The sequence below is a fragment of the Salvelinus alpinus genome, chromosome 24 (genome assembly GCF_045679555.1).
Source record: "Salvelinus alpinus chromosome 24, SLU_Salpinus.1, whole genome shotgun sequence".
Lineage (NCBI taxonomy): Eukaryota > Metazoa > Chordata > Actinopteri > Salmoniformes > Salmonidae > Salvelinus > Salvelinus alpinus.
In genome coordinates, this window is record NC_092109.1 from 43,806,534 (window position 1) to 43,825,694 (window position 19,161).

Genomic DNA, 19,161 nt, shown 5'->3' on the forward strand with positions numbered 1-19,161 from the left:
GACGCTAAACCAGACAAAATAAAACGTGCCTATCTTCATAATGAATATGAATTGGGTGGGTTGAGATTATGAAATATAAAAGCTCTAAACATCTCTCTAAAAGCTTCACTCATTCAAAAGTTTTATTTGAACCCAAATGGTTCTCAAGTAGATTACTAAGAAAAGCTCATTCATTGTTTATATATGGCCTTTTTGCCTTTGTGCAGATTGCCATGTCTCATTTTCGATTAACTGAAAATTATACTTTTTTCAAAGTATCTCTCTTTTTCAAACAAGCATTGCAGAGCTGGCTACAATTTCAATGTCATCCCCCTGAAAACATGGAACAAATATTATGGCTGAACTCAAATGTGCTGGTTGATAAAATACCTGTATTTATGGGAAAGATGTTTGAAAAGGGTATTTTGTTCTTAAATTATATTGTAAATTGGAATGGTAGAGTTATGTCCTTCATGGAGTTATCAGAATTGTACGGGAAGGTCTGCTCAATCCAAGGGTACAACCTATTGATTACAGCATTGCCCCAAAAATGGAGGAGGCTGGTGGCAGCGGGAGGAGGTATGGAACTGGTCTGTCTGCCCAATATAAAGGATCAATAAAAATAGCATAAATAGGAAAGTATACCAGTTTCATTTGAGGACCAGGATGTTGACAACTGTGCCATTTAGATTGCAAAATAGTTTGGATGAGATTTTTGATGTACCGATTCCAAGGTAAAGGGTGTATGAGTTGATATATAAAACAACGCAAGATTCAAGACTTTGTGCTTTTAGGCTAAAATGATTATATAGAATTCTTGCCACCAACAAAATGTTGAATATTTGGGGCATAAAATCATCGAAGCTCTGCAGATTTTGTTGTGAGGATACAGAATCAATAGACCATTTGTTTTGGTATTGTCCTCAGGTAGCCTGCTTCTGGTCTCAGGTTCAGGAATGGCTGAGGGGAGTTCTTGGGGGAATGGAATTAATTGTGTTTTTATTTTATTTTTCTCCCTGGGGGGGGGGGGACGACGACTGTGGGAGGGGTCTCGAATGGTTGAGGGACAGCTATTGGGGAACTGTGGGGGGGATCGTGGAGGGTTCGGGTTCACGTTTTTTGGCCTGGTGGGAGATCGGTCAACATGCCCTTGAGCAGGGCATTGACCCTGGATGCTTCTGTGTGTCGCTCTGAATGGGAATCTGTTGGATGACTGGTATGATGTAGTTGCTGAGCGGCTTTACTGCAAGTATATTGTATGTTTCGAATATTCAATAAATAAATTGTCACGATCTATCACAAGGATGACGCTGGAGAGACGAAGCAGGTACGGGGAGTAACATTTAATAAATAACGGACATGGAACGAGACAAACAGCTTAGCAAACAGAAAAACAATCAATGCAGAAGCAGGGAACAGAGCTGGGGAACTGACACATATAGGGGAGGAAATGAACAGGTGATAAGAGAGTCCAGGTGAGTCCAATAACGCTGATGCGCGTGACAAGGAAAGGCAGGTGTACGTGATGGATGGCAGGAGTGAGTGATGCAAGGCATTCTGGCGCCCTCAAGCGCCAGGGGGAGGGAAAGAGCGGGAGCAGACGTGACATAAATAAAACATTAAAAAGAGTAGATGCCAATTCTGCCCCTCAAAGAAGGACCGTAAAACAAATACTATGTGCTGCACATGTGAGAAATACATCTGCAAAGTCCATGCACACACACTTGCATACTGTCCTACATGTGCTAATTAGAGTTGATTGATTTATGTTCTTCATGTTTTTGTTTCGTATCTATTATCTTATTTTATTCTTAATTATTGTTGTTGTTTATACACCTTGTGGGTGGGGGCAATGGTTAACAAAATGGGAGAAGACTAGTATTTTGTAGTTGAATTCCTCATTGTACAATATATAAGAATATATCACTATGTTGCCAAAAAAGTTAGACTGTTATTGTTTCCCTTCAATAAAATGCATTCAAAACTACTTTCTGTACATTTCTGCTACTTTCTTAGACTATACAAGCTCTTGCAAAACATTAATATGTTTACACCTATGCAGTACCTTTAGCAATAATAATAATATTAATAAACCTCAACTTTAATAAAGAAAACAATTATGACAGGTGTGTTGTAATAAAAACGAGTGGTGTCCACTTATTTAAATGCAGCCATTCTACATTGTGAAGAGGGAAAACCCAGATATTCACAAAGTTTGTGATGAATGACAGGTTGTTTCTTCATGCAAAATAGATTTTGGGTTTAAAATTCAATTAAGCTGCTTTGTTTGAGGGGTTTAGTGAAGAAGGGTCATGTTTTACCCTTAGGACAAGGAGTAGACAGAATGTTAAGACTACACAAGGGTGAAAGCAAATTTCTGCAGCATTAGTTAAGATGTGATCAATACATGTTGATGATTTCATTCCTGTACTGTTTGTAACTACCCTGGTAGGTTGATTGATAAACTGAACCAGGTTGCAGGCACTGGTTACAGTTTGAAGCTTTTTCTTGAGGTGCCAGCTTTTTATTTTTTTTATTTTTTATTTAACATTTATTTAACTAGGCAAGTCAGTTAAGAACAAATTCTTATTTACAATGAGGGCCTACCAAAAGGCAAAAGGACTCCTGCGGGGATGGGGGCCTGGGATGAAAAATAAATAAATAAAATGTAAATATAGGACAAAACACACATCACGACAAGAGAGACAACACAACACTACATAAAGAGAGACCTAAGACAACAACATAGCATGGTAGCAACACATGACAACACAGCATGGTAGCAAGACAACATGACAACAACATGGTAGCAACACAACATGGTAGCAACACAACATGGTACAAACATTATTGGGTACAGTCAACAGCACAAAGGGCAAGAAGGTAGAGACAACAATACATCATGTGAAGCAGCCACAACCGTCAGTAAGAGTGTCCATGACTGAGTCTTTGAATGAAGAGATGGAGATAAAACTGTCCAGTTTGAGTGTTTGTTCCAGCTCGATCCAGTCGCTAGCTTGATGGAAGCCAGTCAATATATAAATCCCCCAGAAAATATACCTCTCTGTTGATATCACATACATTATCAAGCAAGTCACACATGTTGTCCAGATACTGACTGTTAGCACTTGGTGGTCTATAGCAGCTTCCCACCAGAATGGGCTTTAGGTGAGGCAGATGATCCTGTGGCCATATTACTTCAACAGTATTTAACATGAGATCCTCTCTAATCTTTACAGGAATGTGGTTCTGAATATAAATGGCAACACCTCCCCCTTTAGCATTTCTGTCTTTTATATAACATACACTCTTATGTAGGTGTCATAACCAGCCATAAAATAACTACTGTTGTAGGTTATGTAGGTTATGACACTCTTATGTAGGTGTCATAACCAGCCATAAAATAACTACTGTTGTAGGTTATGTAGGTTATGACACTCTTATGTAGGTGTCATAACCAGCCATAAAATAACTACTGTTGTAGGTTATGACACTCTTATGTAGATGTTATAACCAGTCATACAATAACTACTGTTGTAGGTTATGTAGGTTATGACACTCTTATGTAGGTGTTATAACCAGTCATAAAATAACTACTGTTGTAGGTTATGTAGGTTTTTACACTCTTATGTAGGTGTTATAACCAGCCATACAATAACTACTGTTGTAGGTTATGAAACTCTTATGTAGGTGTCATAACCAGCCATACAATAACTACTGTTGTAGGTTATGACACTCTTATGTAGGTGTCATAACCAGCCATACAATATTGCAATATATGTCAAAACATGTCTAAATGTATGCCATGACAGTGTCGTGAAATGGTTATGACAGGTTACGTCAGCATTGGTTATGACCATGTCATAACGCGTTATGACGCTAGGTGTCAAATAAAGTGTACAAAAAGCGCTACAGTTAATTTATCAACAGTACAATCAGCAAAAGTAACAAAGCCTTCTCATTATATTAATATATTATTATATTAATATTAATATATTATCTTATCTGTAACACCCTCACGGAAGGCCTCTGGTTACACACACGCTTGCTACCCGTCTTCACTGTTGAGGGAGAGATAGCGAATGTCAATATCAGCGCGTTCATTCGCAAATAGAGACAGTAGCTCATTTGCACGACAATAGTCAACGTAAACACAGTATTTTGAATGATTTTGTATTTATTTCTGTATAGGCACAAGTTATTATATAGCTAATTAATTTGACTTCTGGGGAAGTTTATCTTCCCCTAACCTACTGGACGCACGGCCTTTGCCCACATCAATGTGAAAGTAACTGGTGCAAGGCTTACGAGGCCAAGTTCAATTGCCAACGTCAAATTTAAAGCAATCGGCGCACTACCTTAACGGCTGACAGGGATAAGCACAGAGAAAGGCATGCCTGCTGGCAGTGATGCTCCGAGCTCCGCGTGGTCCTAAAGCCAACCCTAACAATACGCTAAACAGACGTTGCATTTTAACGGAGATTGGAATCATTACTATTTTATTAACATTGTATTAGCTCAGGATGAGTCCTAGCTTTTAATTTGCACCTGGAACAGAACATTTTTGTTTTATGGTGTAGAGAACAGGGACAGGGAAGACAGAGAGGGAGAGAGGGACAGGGAGAGAGCGAGAGATCAAGGCAGGGAGCGTAACCCTCTTTTTGATGGTGCATCTGTCAACCAGGTAACCCAGGATACAAGTCAGGATTCGACATCCATAGGACAGGGAAAGAGAGAGAGAGAGAGGGTGAGACAGAGAGAGAGAGGTCACCCGTGATAGAAGTCAGTATTCGACATCTTCCATGTCTGAGGACGTCGGCAGATGACGTGGAACCCGAACGCTAGGGACAACAGTGAGCACTGTTACCTTCAAGTAGGTAATTCTGACGTCAGACTCTGAGATCTAGTTGGTATCTGTATGATAGATGCATACGGTTCCTGAATTACGCTTGTCTGGCTGAGACTGAGGCAATGGGACCTGGCCCGAAAAAGACACGCACTCACTCGCACGCTCGCTCGCACGCACGCACGCACGCACGCACGCACGCACGCACGCACGCACGCACACACACACACACACACACATAAACAAACACACCCAGGTGACAGGTGATATCTCAGGAGTTATTGATTAGCGCTGTCCCTTGTGTTATTCATTGATCTTTTTTTTTTTTTTAACAAATCAAACGTGTTGTTTGTTCTTCTCTTCCTCTCCCCCCCCCCCCTTCCTGTCTGTTCTGAGTCTAATTTAGGAAACGTACGCATCATTCACACAGATCATATCAGTAGGCAGACAACACATTCTCCCCCCCCCCCCTCCCACTCTTTCTCTCTGCTATCCCAGAGGGTTAATCAATTAGGGGAGTGTCTGATGTGCGTCTCTGTATCGTCTTTAGATGGTATCCTGTGTCTGTCAGACAGAGGGAACAGAAGAGGGATGTGAGGATCTCTCTCGTATGAAACCTCTCAGCAACAAGATGGATGGGACACATTTAGTTTCAGCAAACCTTCACGACGTTTCATTGATATGGTTTGATTAATGGCCTATCTGGCGATACGATATGTAATGGTGGGGGGGGGGTGGGGGTGGGGGGGGGGGGGGAGAGATAGAGGGGGAGGAGGGAACTCTCCCGAACAGATCAAAGAATGGTGCCTGTATCACTCTCTCTCACACACACACATTGACACACGCTAGCAAGGACACACTGATGATACCACTTCTCTCAGGCATGTTTAAAGACTCAATCTCCCAGCGAACATGTCCACATTTCTGTCTGTAATAAAGCTCTTTTGTGGGGGAACAACTAATTCAGATTGGCTGGGCCGGGCTCCCCAGTTGGTGGGCATTTAACTCAGTAAAATCTTTGAAATTGTTGAACGTTGTATTTATATTTTTGTTCAGTGTGTATGTGTGTATATATAATTGTGTAATATAATAAACCAAACACTGCATTCCACAGTAAAAACCTCATAGCAACGGTCCAGTGTGGTGGTGTGGGATGTTTTGGCGATGCTTTACTGCCTCAGGCCCTGGATGACTTGCCTTAGTAGAAGGAACCAATGAATTCTGCTCTGTATATTAATACCCATGATTTTGGAATGTGTTCACATACTGTACTTTATGTATATTTTGTCAAAGTAAATCGTTACCCATTAGTTAAACTGGAGCGTAAAGATTTCACACAAAAAAAGGCGTAGAACTATAAAGTTTATCTAAAAAAGATGATTCCCAGTTAATGTCCTTTTAAGTTCTGAACCCTCATTGGTTTGAATAGTATCAGCAATTTTAATCTTATATTCTTATTTAAATTACCAAGATGAATTCAGGCATTTACAAACCAAACCCCCAAATATTCTAATGAGCTCTTCTTCTACATTATGAATTACAGTGGCTTACGCCGCAGGACTTAGAGGTACCCAGCGTCACGGCGTCATTGCTCCAGACCACCTCAAGGGGGAGTTAGAGGTACCCAGCGTCACGGCGTCATTGCTCCAGACCACCACCAGGGGGAGTTAGAGCACTCAGTATGCATTTGGGTCCCAAGGTTTTTATATGACCAATCATATCGAGTGATTCCAATGACAAATTTGACGTAATGCCACCCGTCGCTGGTGACTTTCTTCAGCAAAGATGTCCCGACAAAAACATTATGGTGGAAGCAAATGTAAGTAATTATAACGTCATAATGAGTCAAGCAAAACATGTACAATCGCTATTTAGCGAGTTTTTTTTCCAGTCATAGCCAACACCAGGTGTATCAAACATTCTTTGAATGATGCTGTGTCTGCATGTATGTATTATAATTATACACTTCAACAGTGCTCCTGGGACATCAATGATTACACATTGAAACTATGCAATAGACTAGAAACATGATTTAAGTAAAGGCTGATTTGTGATTCATATATACAGAAAAAAAACAGTACACTACACTTCCTATGCATATCTTACTCCCTTCATCTGCCTTAATCTGAGGTTCTCCTAGCAATTTGGACGATTGAAAACAAGGCAGCATTGTTTGTTTGTCACAACAAAACAGAACAATTTAGAGCATATTACTATTCGCCTGTGAAAAACCAGACCTTCATACTAACTTGCTATGCTGAATTCTTGACGCACAACCAAAGGTGTTGCCATATCCTGCCAGCACGCCCTCAAGCGAGCCACTCAGGCGGAGAATGACGCGTGGAAGAGGGGCGAGGAACGAGATGGGAGTAACAATCCAGGCTATTTGCTCTGAGACCTGCATAATAATGTAATGAAACAAGCAGGGAGCAGGTTTTGAACCCTCAACATTCTAGCCTGAAGTCCAGTACACTATCGACTGTGGCCCAAATGTATTAATTGGGGTTGAGGCCGATTGGGGCTAAAGACACTATCAGTTGGAATCTTTAATGTGGAAAGGGGGAAAGGTATTATTATTAGTAGTTTTTCACAAGCGTAGCAGGATGGGCTATTAGCTGAACAATAGACTATTCAACCTTTACTAAAGAATTATCTAATAGCCGAGCTACGTGTGAACCCCCCCCTCCCCAACTTGAGCTAGGTGTGAACCCCCCACCTCCCCAACTTGAGCTAGGTGTGAACCCCCCCCCCCAACTTGAGCTAGGTGTGAACCCCCCCCCCCCCTCCCTAACTTGAGCTAGGTGTGAACCCCCCCCTCCCCTCCCCAACTTGAGCTAGGTGTGAACCCCCCCTCTCCAACATGAGCTAGGTGTGAACCCCCCCTCTCCAACTTGAGCTAGGTGTGAACCCCCCACCTCCCCAACTTGAGCTACGTGTGAACCCCCCCCCTCCCCTCCCCAACTTGAGCTAGGTGTGAACCCCCCCCTCTCCAACTTGAGCTAGGTGTGAACCCCCCACCTCCCCAACTTGAGCTACGTGTGAACCCCCCCCCCCCCCCTCCAACTTGAGCTAGGTGTGAACCCCCCCTCCCCAACTTGAGCTAGGTGTGAACCCCCCCCCTCCCCAACTTGAGCTAGGTGTGAACCCCCCCCTCCCCAACTTGAGCTACGTGTGAACCCCCCCCTCCCCAACTTGAGCTAGGTGTGAAACCCCCTCCACAACTTGCAACAATTCATTTGTATCTACCTTTCCACATCTACCTACACACGGTTAATGTTCTGAAAAAACATTATATGTATATATTGGTCATGGCTCCCGAGTGGCGCAGCATCTCAGTGCAAGAGGCATTACTACAGTCTCTGGTTCGAAAACAGGCACTATCACATCCCTGTCGAGGAATTTAATCGCGGTCTCCCGCGTGTGGTGTGGACTTGGTATGCACTAGACCGTGTTGGGCTGATGTGGACTTGGTATGGACTAGCCCGTGTTGGGCTGGTGCAGGCTAGCCCGTGTTGGGCTGGTGCAGGCTATCCAGTGTTGGGCTGGTGCAGGCTAGCCCGTGTTGGGCTGGTGCAGGCTAGCCCGTGTTGGGCTGGTGCAGGCTAGCCAGTGTTGGGCTGGTGCAGGCTAGCCCGTGTTGGGCTGGTGCAGGCTAGCCCGTGTTGGGCTGGTGCAGGCTAGCCCGTGTTGCGCTGGTGTGGACTTAGTGCGGGCTATCCCATGTTGTGCTGGTGCAGGCTAGCCCGTGTTGGGCTGGTGCAGGCTAGCCCGTGTTGGGCTGGTGCAGGCTAGCCCGTGTTGGGCTGGTGCAGGCTAGCCCGTGTTGGGCTGGTGCAGGCTAGTCCGTGTTGGGCTGGTGCAGGCTAGCCCGTGTTGGGCTGGTGCAGGCTAGCCAGTGTTGGGCTGGTGCAGGCTAGCCCGTGTTGGGCTGGTGCAGGCTAGCCCGTGTTGGGCTGGTGCAGGCTAGTCCGTGTTGGGCTGGTGCAGGCTAGTCCGTGTTGGGCTGGTGCAGGCTAGTCCGTGTTGGGCTGGTGCAGGCTAGCCCGTGTTGGGCTGGTGCAGGCTAGCCCGTGTTGCGCTGGTGTGGACTTAGTGCGGGCTATCCCATGTTGGGCTGGTGCAGGCTAGCCCGTGTTGGGCTGGTGCAGGCTAGCCCGTGTTGGGCTGGTGCAGGCTAGCCCGTGTTGGGCTGGTGCAGGCTAGCCCGTGTTGGGCTGGTGCAGGCTAGCCCGTGTTGGGCTGGTGCAGGCTAGCCCGTGTTGGGCTGGTGCAGGCTAGTCCGTGTTGGGCTGGTGCAGGCTAGCCCGTGTTGGGCTGGTGCAGGCTAGCCCGTGTTGGGCTGGTGCAGGCTAGCCCGTGTTGGGCTGGTGCAGGCTAGCCCGTGTTGGGCTGGTGCAGGCTAGCCCGTGTTGGGCTAGCATCTGTTCAATGTGGTCAATGTTTTCTTGGTCTGCCTCTCCATTGGAACACAGAATATAAAATAAAATAATATCTAAGATATTGATGAAAGTAGAACAAAAGATAAGTATGTGTCTGTATTATCCTCATGTCCTAGTCAGAGTCGTTGCTATGGGAAGAGCACATTCTAACAGTAAGACAATAGCCGTATCCATAGTAACGGAACCTTTGCTGAATAGTTCAGGGATTTACTTGATGTTCCTCCGCTCTCCCAGACATTCAACTCAAGAACATGATAACTCTCCTAAAAAAGAGACACAAAATAAATGTCTATATATATACAGTGGGGAGAACAAGTATTTGATACACTGCCGATTTTGCAGGTTTTCCTACTTACAAAGCATGTAGAGGTCTGTAATTTTCATCATAGGTACACTTCAACTGTGAGAGGCGGAATCTAAAACAAAAATCCAGAAAATCACATTGTATGATTTTTAAGTAATTAATTTGCATTTTATTGCATGACATAAGTATTTGATCACCTACCAACCAGTAAGAATTCCGGCTCTCACAGACCTGTTAGTTTTACTTTAAGAAGCCCTCCTGTTCTCCACTCTTTACCTGTATTAACTGCACCTGTTTGAACTCATTACCTGTATAAAAGACACCTGTCCACACACTCAATCAAACAGACTCCAACCTCTCCACAATGGCCAAGACCAGAAAGCTGTGTAAGGACATCAGGGATAAAATTGTAGACCTGCACAAGGCTGGGATGGGCTACAGGACAATAGGCAAGCAGCTTGGTGAGAAGGCAACAACTGTTGGCGCAATTATTAGAAAATGGAAGAAGTTCAAGATGACGGTCAATCACCCTCGGTCTGGGGCTCCATGCAAGATCTCACCTCGTGGGGCATCAATGATCATGAGGAAGGTGAGGGATCAGCCCAGAACTACACGGCAGGACCTGGTCAATGACCTGAAGAGAGCTGGGACCACAGTCTCAAAGAAAACCATTAGTAACACATTACGCCGTCATGGATTAAAATACTGCAGCGCACGCAAGGTCCCCCTGCTCAAGCCAGCGCATGTCCAGGCCCGTCTGAAGTTTGCCAATGACCATCTGGATGATCCAGAGGAGGAATGGGAGAAGGTCATGTGGTCTGATGAGACAAAAATAGAGCTTTTTGGTCTAAACTCCACTCGCCGTGTTTGGAGGAAGAAGAAGGATGAGTACAGCCCCAAGAACACCATCCCAATCGTGAAGCATGGAGGTGGAAACATCATTCTTTGGGGATGCTTTTCTGCAAAGGGGACAGGACGACTGCACCGTATTGAGGGGAGGATGGATGGGGCCATGTATCGCGAGATCTTGGCCAACAACCTCCTTCCCTCAGTAAGAGCATTGAAGATGGGTCGTGGCTGGGTCTTCCAGCATGACAACGACCCGCAACACACAGCCAGGGCAACTAAGGAGTGGCTCCGTAAGAAGCATCTCAAGGTCCCGGAGTGGCCTAGCCAGTCTCCAGACCTGAACCCAATAGAAAATCTTTGGAGGGAGCTGAAAGTCCGTATTGCCCAGCGACAGCCCCGAAACCTGAAGGATCTGGAGAAGGTCTGTATGGAGGAGTGGGCCAAAATCCCTGCTGCAGTGTGTGCAAACCTGGTCAAGAACTACAGGAAACGTATGATCTCTGTAATTGCAAACAAAGGTTTCTGTACTAAATATTAAGTTATGCTTTTCTGATGTATCAAATACTTATTGTCAGGACCCGGTGCGAGAAACAGTCACTAAATCGGCAGAACCCAGAAGATGAGGCAGACACAGCAGTACTAGAGATGGTGGTTTAATAAAAAATAGATATCTTCCAAAATACAAAGAAAATCCACAAAGTGGTAAAAACAGCAAGGGAAAAACAAACCTCAAAAGACTAATCCAAAATACAAAAGAACAAAACCAGAGAACCTCTGGAAAATCCAACAAGAGAAAAATATATGTTCACAACAAGGCTTGGGCTGGGGCTGGGTGCTAACATACAAACACTGAGCCGGGAACTGAGGAACACACAGGGATTAAATACTAACAAGGGAACGACATACAGGTGCAAACAATAATTAGAGCAAGGGAAAAACAAAAGGTACAAAAAAGGTGCAATGGGGACATCTAGTGACAAAAAAACCCAGAACAGTCCTGGCCAAAACCTGACAGAATCCCCCTCCTAGGAACGGCTCCTGACGTTCCTACCAGCCTTCTCAGGGTGGAGGGCCCTGAACTGACGAATGAGGTCAGGGTCCAGTATGTCCTTGGCAGGAACCCAGGAGCGCTCCTCGGGACCGTAGCCTTCCCAGTCCACCAGATACTGCCAGGACCGCTGCACCCGGCGGGAGTCCAGTATCCGGTGGACGGTATAAGCCGACTGGCCTCCGATGACACGGGGCGGAGGGGGAGGTCTGCCTGCCGGAATAAGGGGAGAAAAACAACAGGTTTTAATAAAGAAATGTGAAATGTGGGATTGATTTTAAGGGATCTGGGTAAGTGCAGGCGAAAAGTAACGGGATTGACTCTCCTGGCAATCTTAAAGGGTCCGATGAATCTCTGGGACAGCTTGCGAGACTCCACCCGTAGCGGTAAGTTTTTTGTTGGGAGCCATACTCTCTGGCCGGGGTACAGGGTAGGACCGGGACGGCGACGTCTGTTGGCTTGTCGTTGGTACTGCTGTGAGGAACGCAGAAGATTAAGACGGGCCTTCTTCCACGTAAGCCGACAGCGTCTGATTAACCTCGAGGCTGAAGGCACTCTGACTTCTGCCTCCTGGTCCGGGAACGATAGAGGAGCATAGCCAAACTGACACTCGTGCGGGGATATACCAGTGGAGGAGGAGCACAAGGTGTTGTGCGCGTACTCGGCCCAAACAATGAAGGATGACCATGTGGATGGGTTGTTGGAAACCATACATCTGAGGGTGGTTTCCAGCTCCTGATTCATCCTCTCAGTTTGGCCGTTGGACTCCGGATGGTACCCTGAAGATAAACTGGCCGTGGCCCCTATGAGTTGGCAGAAGGCCTTCCAAAACCTTGAGGCGAACTGGGGACCTCTGTCGGAAACCATATCTTGCGGGATGCCAAAGACTCGGAACACATGGTTAATCACCAACTCAGCTGTTTCCTTGGCAGAAGGTAATTTGGTCAAGGGAACAAACCTGGCCGCCTTAGAAAACCTGTCGATGATGACTAGGATCGTAGTATTACCATGGGACGGAGGAAGGCCAGTAATAAAGTCCAGCGAGATATGGGACCAGGGTCGGTGGGGAATAGATAAAGGGTGAAGGAGTCCTTGAGGGCGGAGGTGAGAAGATTTGCCCTGGCAGCACACGGAACAGGCCTTGACGAAAGTGGCAACGTCTTCTTTTATGGTGGGCCAACAGAACTTACGCTGGATGAACTCCAAGGTGCGACCTACGCCCGGGTGACAGGTGAGGCGAGAGGAGTGCCCCCACAGAAGGACTTGGGACCTTGCTGCCTTGGGAACAAACAACCGATTATCAGGACCTCCTCCAGGGCCCGGTTCGATGGCTTGAGCTTGTTTCACGGTATCCTCCACTTGCCACGAGATCGGAGCCACGATCTTAGCGGCAGGAAGAACAGTCATGTCAGTATCTTCTCGAATGGCAGGAGAGTAGACTCGTGACAAGGCATCCGGTTTGAGATTCTTCGACCCGGGTCTATAGGTGAGAATAAACTGGAATCGGCTGAAGAAAAGAGACCATCGAGCTTGTCTGGAGTTCAACCGCTTCGCCTGCTGGATATACTCAAGATTTTTGTGGTCCGTAAGCACTTGAAACGGTTGAGAAGCCCCCTCGAGCCAGTGTCTCCATTCCTTCAATGCCATCTTAACCGCTAGGAGTTCACGATCCCCCACATCGTAATTCCTCTCGGCCGGGGTAAGCCGGTGAGAGAAGAAGGCGCAAGGATGAAGCCTCTTGTCTTCACCCCTCTGAGACAGGACAGCTCCAACACCAACCTCTGATGCGTCTACCTCCACCACAAAAGGTTCATCCGCCGTCGGTAGTGTCAGGATGGGAGCAGAGAGGATGCGCTGCTTGAGTCCTTGGAAGGCCGTCTCAGCTTCTCTTCCCCACAGAAACCTTGTGTTGCCACCCTTGGTTAAAGCTGAGAGAGGGGCTGCCACCGAGCTGAAGTTCTTGATGAACTTGCGGTAGAAGTTAGTGAAGCCCAGGAAACGCTGAACTTCCTTAACGGACTTGGGGGTGGGCCAATCTGCTACCGCCCCTACCTTCTTGGGGTCCATCTGGACTCGACCGGGTTCCACTACAAATCCCAGGAACTGTACTCGAGAGGAATGGAATTCACACTTTTCCGGCTTAACGTACAAATGGCTGTCTAGGAGGCGTTTGAGCACTTGTCTGACATGCTTAGTGTGTTCTTGAAGGGAGCTCGAAAAGATGAGGATGTCATCCAAGTAAACAAACACGAAAATGTTAAGCATATCCCTAAGCACATCGTTTATGAGCGCTTGGAACACAGCCGGGGCGTTGGTCAGGCCGAAGGGCATCACCAAGTATTCGTAGTGACCAGTAGGCGTGTTGAAAGCGGTCTTCCACTCGTCACCGGGTTTGATCCGCACAAGATGGTATGCGTTCCGCAGGTCAAGCTTAGTGAAGACCACTGCTTCCTGGAGCAGCTCAAAGGCTGTGGCCATAAGGGGTAGCGGGTAGCGGTTACGGACGGTTATGGCATTAAGTCCCCGGTAGTCGATGCAAGGACGTAATCCCCCGTCTTTTTTGGCCACAAAGAAAAACCCTGCTCCCGCCGGCGAGGTGGATGGACGCATGAGGCCTGCTGCCAGAGCGTCCTTGATGTAGGTATCCATAGCAGCTCGTTCGGGAGGAGATAGGGAAAAGATCCGACCCCTGGGGGGGCAGGTGCCCGGAAACAGGTCGATGGGGCAATCGTAAGGTTTATGGGGTGGTAGTTTGGTGGCCCTCTGTTTGCTAAATACCGGTTTGAGGTCATGGTAACACTCGGGAACTCGGGACAGGTCGATGGATTCTAGAGACTCGGGAGGGGAACTCGGGGAACTTGGGAAGATACAAGTGGCTTGGCACGTAGGACCCCACTGCTTGATAGTGCCCACAGACCAGTCGATGTGAGGGTTATGGCTGTGAAGCCAGGGGTATCCAAGGACGAGAGGGAACTCGGAACACGAGGTCAGATGAAAGTTCATCACTTCCTGGTGTTGGGAAACTGAAAGACGCAAGGGGGTAGTGACACGAGTGACAAGTCCAGATCCCAAAGGGCTTCCATCCAACGTAGTAACCCTTATGGGGTCACTTAGAGGTTCAGAGGGAACGCCATTCTCCTTCGCCCAGACACCATCCATGAAGTTACCTGCGGCTCCAGAGTCTACCAAGGCTTGAAGGGGAAGCTCGTGGTTGTCCCAGGAAAGGGTAACTGGAATGAGCAGGCGGGAGTTGGATGGATGAGAGGAGGTTATGTTTCCCGTTACCGTCCTCCCAGGCCTGCACGGGAGAGTGCGTTTTCCCTGGAGCCCGGGACACGTGGAGAGGAAATGGCCCGGTTTGCCGCAATATAGACAGCATCGCTCCCTCATCCGGCGGTCTCTCTCAGCCTGGGAGATGCGTCCAACCTGCATGGGTTCCGGTGGAGTCAGCGGGGATAAAGGTGGAGACTCGGAGCTGGGACCGATAGGAGCTAGGGTGAGAGATCTACGGTTGAGCTCTCTCTCTCTCAGACGCTGGTCTATGCGTGAAGCCAACTTGATCAGGGACTCGAGGTTGTCCGGTGGTTCCCGAGTGGCCAGTTCATCTTGGATGGTGTCGGAAAGACCCTTCAAAAAGCACACTGTGAGCGCCTCGTCATTCCAGCCACTCGCTGCTGCCACCGTGCGGAACTGGATGGCATAGTCCGTCACGCTGCGCCGACCTTGGCGGAGAGTCAGGAGCTGTTTGGCTGAGTCAGGACCGCTGGTAGGACCTTGAAACACTCGCTTGAATTCTTCAGCAAAGGTAGAGTAGCTGGCACAGCAGGGACTTTGGGCATCCCACACAGCAGTAGCCCAGGCTAGGGCTTTTTCCGACAGCAGGGTGATGATATATGCTATCTTGGACCGGTCGGTGGGAAATGACGAGGGTTGCAGCTCGAAGGAGAGAGAACATTGGGTGAAAAACCCCTTACAACCACTCGGATCACCTGAGAACCGTTGGGGAGGCGGCAGACGAGGTTCAGCCAGGGGGTTAACTGCCACGGGCACTTGAATCTGATGAACTGGAGCAGAAGCGGTTGCAGGAGAAAGTTGATCAGAAATCTGCTTTATGGAAGTCATCATCTCCGACAGAAGTTGAGAATGTCCAGCCATTAAGGCCTCTTGCTGAACCAGAGCAGCTTCGTGACGTTGGACAGTCCCCTCGTGGTGGGACAGCATGGGAAAAAAGTCCTGGGTACTGGCTGCCTCTGGGTTCATTTTAATGGCTCAGTGTTTCTGTCAGGACCCGGTGCGAGAAACAGTCACTAAATCGGCAGAACCCAGAAGATGAGGCAGACACAGCAGTACTAGAGATGGTGGTTTAATAAAAAATAGATATCTTCCAAAATACAAAGAAAATCCACAAAGTGGTAAAAACAGCAAGGGAAAAACAAACCTCAAAAGACTAATCCAAAATACAAAAGAACAAAACCAGAGAACCTCTGGAAAATCCAACAAGAGAAAAATATATGTTCACAACAAGGCTTGGGCTGGGGCTGGGTGCTAACATACAAACACTGAGCCGGGAACTGAGGAACACACAGGGATTAAATACTAGCAAGGGAACGACATACAGGTGCAAACAATAATTAGAGCAAGGGAAAAACAAAAGGTACAAAAAAGGTGCAATGGGGACATCTAGTGACAAAAAAACCCAGAACAGTCCTGGCCAAAACCTGACACTTATGTCATGCAATAAAATGCTAATTAATTACTTAAAAATCATACAATGTGATTTTCTGGATTTTTGTTTTAGATTCCGTCTCTCACAGTTGAAGTGTACCTATGATAAAAATGACAGACGTCTACACGCTTTGTAAGTAGGAAAACCTGCAAAATCGGCAGTGTATCAAATACTTGTTCTCCCCACTGTATATATATATATAATGAAATGTTATTAATTCAGGTTCAGGAGAATCATTGGAGATTAGGTTGAAGGCCAGGAAACACACGCATACACACATGGCCACATAGATACAGACACACACACACACACACACACACACACACTTCCCCCTCTCCTCATACCCCCACCCTTTCTCTCTTCCTCTAGTTCCTCATCTCCTCACTCTTTCAACAAAAGAGTGTCCTCTCCTCCGCAATAGCCACCTTTTTATCGAGGATAGTAATGTAATCCTACCTGAGGTCATCGTGGAAGAGTTTTGATATTGGCTTTTTTTTGGGTGGGTTAGAGGAGAAAGGCATGCACACGTTTAAAAATGATATGCTACTCATAGTTTTATCTATAAAATGTCTTGCACAACTTAATTTGTTTTTATCAGTTTACACATAGCTATTTTTTTGGGATCCACCCCTGTATAAGTAATTAGCCTGATGACGTGCATTTTCGTCTACTTTCCTTCTCGTCGCCATTCTCTCCTTGTTTACGTTTGACCTTTATTAAAAGGTGGCGAGAGAGGAGGCAGGAGTTGAGAATTGAAAAATGGCATCCCTCCCTCCCTCCCACCATGTTTCCCTTCTCATCCCAGGGTCAGCCCCACATGGACCTCTCTACATTTGATCAGTAATGTCCTATTAATGTTTAATAGGAAGGACACGGACCCGGACCACAGGCAAACAGCTCCTTATTTGACTTCAGTCGGCGTGTGTGTATGTGGCACTGTAGGTAAACGGCTCCTTGTTTACCTTCTGCAATACACTTTGAGATGGGAAGATCCAGCAATATAGCCCCTTGAAGAGCAGACCTGAAGACCCATTAATATAGCCCCTTGAAGAGCAGACCTGAAGACCCATTAATATAGCCCCTTGAAGAGCAGACCTGAAGACCCATTAATATAGCCCCTTGAAGAGCAGACCTGAAGACCCATTAATATAGCCCCTTGAAGAGCAGACCTGAAGACCCATTAATATAGCCCCTTGAAGAGCAGACATGAAGACCCATTAATATAGCCCCTTGAAGAGCAGACCTGAAGACCCATTAATATAGCCCCTTGAAGAGCAGACCTGAAGACCCATTAATATAGCCCCTTGAAGAGCAGACCTGAAGACCCATTAATATAGCCCCTTGAAGAGCAGACCTGAAGAACCATTAATATAGCCCCGTGAAGAGCAGACCTGAAGACCCATTAATATAGCCGCTTGAAGAGCAGACCTGAAGATCCAGCAATATAGCCCCGTGAAGAGCAGACCTGAAGACCCATTAATATAGCCCCTTGAAGAGCAGACCTGAAGACCCATTAATATAGCCCCTTGAAGAGCAGACCTGAAGACCCATTAATATAGCCCCTTGAAGAGCAGACCTGAAGACCCATTAATATAGCCCCTTGAAGAGCAGACCTGAAGATCCAGCAATATAGCCCCGTGAAGAGCAGACCTGAAGACCCATTAATATAGCCGCTTGAAGAGCAGACATGAAGACCCATTAATATAGCCCCTTGAAGAGCAGACCTGAAGACCCATTAATATAGCCCCTTGAAGAGCAGACCTGAAGACCCATTAATATAGCCGCTTGAAGAGCAGACATGAAGACCCATTAATATAGCCCCTTGAAGAGCAGACCTGAAGACCCATTAATATAGCCCCTTGAAGAGCAGACATGAAGACCCATTAATATAGCCCCTTGAAGAGCAGACATGAAGACCCATTAATATAGCCCCTTGAAGAGCAGACCTGAAGACCCATTAATATAGCCCCTTGAAGAGCAGACATGAAGACCCATTAATATAGCCCCTTGAAGAGCAGACATGAAGACCCATTAATATAGCCCCTTGAAGAGCAGACATGAAGACCCATTAATATAGCCCCTTGAAGAGCAGACATGAAGACCCATTAATATAGCCCCTTGAAAAGCAGACATGAAGACCCATTAATATAGCCCCTTGAAGAGCAGACATGAAGACCCATTAATATAGCCCCTTGAAGAGCAGACATGAAGACCCATTAATATAGCCCCTTGAAGAGCAGACATGAAGACCCATTAATATAGCCCCTTGAAGAGCAGACATGAAGACCCATTAATATAGCCCCTTGAAGAGCAGACCTGAAGACACATTAATATAGCCCCTTGAAGAGCAGACATGAAGACCCATTAATATAGCCCCTTGAAGAGCAGACATGAAGACCCATTAATATAGCCCCTTGAAGAGCAGACATGAAGACCCATTAATATAGCCCCTTGAAGAGCAGACATGAAGACCCATTAATATAGCCCCTTGAAGAGCAGACATGAAGACCCAGCTGTTTAGCCCCTTAAAAGACTAGTCATTTGTAGTTGAATTCCTCATTGTACAGTATATAAGAATATATCACTACGTTGCCAAAAAAGTTCAAGACTGTTATTGTTTCCCTTCAATAAAATGCATTCAAAACTACTTTCTGGACATGTCTGCTACTTTATTAGGCTGTACAAGTGCTATCTCTTGCTTAAAAATGTATGTTTACACCTATGCAGTACCTTTAGCAATAATAATAATAAACCTCGACTTTAATAAAGAAATCAATTATGACAGGTGTGTTGTAATAAAAACTAGTGGTGTCCACTGATTAAATGCAGTACGTAGGGAAAAGGGTGTCCCTGGTCTAAAGTAGTGCAGGATGTAGGGAAGAGGGTGTCCCTGGTCTAAAGTAGTGCAGTATGTAGGGAAGAGGGTGTCCCTGGTCTAAAGTAGTGCAGTATGCAGGGAAGAGGGTGTCC